This window comes from Octodon degus, unplaced genomic scaffold (assembly GCF_000260255.1).
Source record: "Octodon degus isolate 3935 unplaced genomic scaffold, OctDeg1.0 scaffold00019, whole genome shotgun sequence".
Classification (NCBI taxonomy): domain Eukaryota; kingdom Metazoa; phylum Chordata; class Mammalia; order Rodentia; family Octodontidae; genus Octodon; species Octodon degus.
Genome location: NW_004524595.1, coordinates 17,823,151 through 17,824,407, shown reverse-complemented (window position 1 = coordinate 17,824,407; position 1,257 = coordinate 17,823,151).

Here is a 1,257-nt window from a genome sequence, read left to right as displayed (position 1 = left end):
CAGTCCTCTTATGGTATAATGTTAACACTTTTCAGATACTGGGACTTTCCCCAGCCGTGGCCCAAGGCCAGAACAATGCAGAGCAACCCTTCACAAGTGCCTTGCTGCTGTGAATGAAACTGTGTGTGTGAGGAACTCACTCTAAAAGAAGAAATTGTATACTTGCAAAAGACATTAAAGGGCCAGTGAGATAGCTCAGCAGACTAGTTGCCTGCTTGGGCAAGTACAGGAACTGTGCTTCGATTCCCAGCACCACGTGTGGAGCTGGTCCCACCTCCAGGTGCGCTGAGCCAGCCACTGAGACTAGGCGTGGTGTCACACATCTGTAATTCCAGGGCTGGGGAGGCTGAAAACAGAAGGATCGCTGAGTCCTTGTACAATATATATATGACATTAATTTCTGTAAAATAACTTGTTCTTCTAGAAACCACAGTGTTTTTGATTTTGGTACTTACATGATAATTTTTGGAGTGAAAATTATCACAAAAGTAATATATGAGTCCAACAGAAATATTATTTTACTGCAGTAAAGAGTACTGTCTTGATTTGCCAAAAGTTTTGTAAGACTTTCCCCCACCTTGGGTCCCTGGCTGCGCTGGCAGGTGACGCACTTCCTCAGAGCTACCCGCACCCTGCACGCTGAGCAGCCAGAAGCCAGAGGATGAGCCCGGTGTGGACTCGGCACGAGTCTCAGAGACAGTGGCAGCAGCAGCCGCCGGAGGAAGAGGATGAAAAAGGAAAAACGATCCTTTCTGCAGCTGATGGTATCATTGCCTTTTGATGTTAATGTCTCTGAAAGAACCTCCACTGCCCAGGGACTTTCAAACCCTGCTGCTCCTAATCTTCAGTCCTCTTCTGATCACTTTAGAACTAGGATCGCCAGGGACCTGGATGCACTGGAGCACATGAACCCAGGAGTACATGTATCTGTCTGATACCATTCCCGAGTAGGGCTCCATTCTGGTGTCAGACATTGACAACGTGAGGACTGACTTTCTAATTAAAACCATTGCTAAACGGGACAAGGCTGTGCTGTTAATAGGTGACCAAGAACAGCCCAAAAAGTCATAATCAAAGAATTCATGTCAAAGTAGGCTCCTGCAAGTCACATGATCAAATGTCTGAACGTTTCTTCTGCAAACACCACTCTGAGGTTTCATGTAATGGCTTTCTGGTACTGCTCATTGAAGCCAAGTTGGGAATGCACCGTGGAAGGCTCACAGGACAACTTTACTCATACATGTGTTCACTAAATCT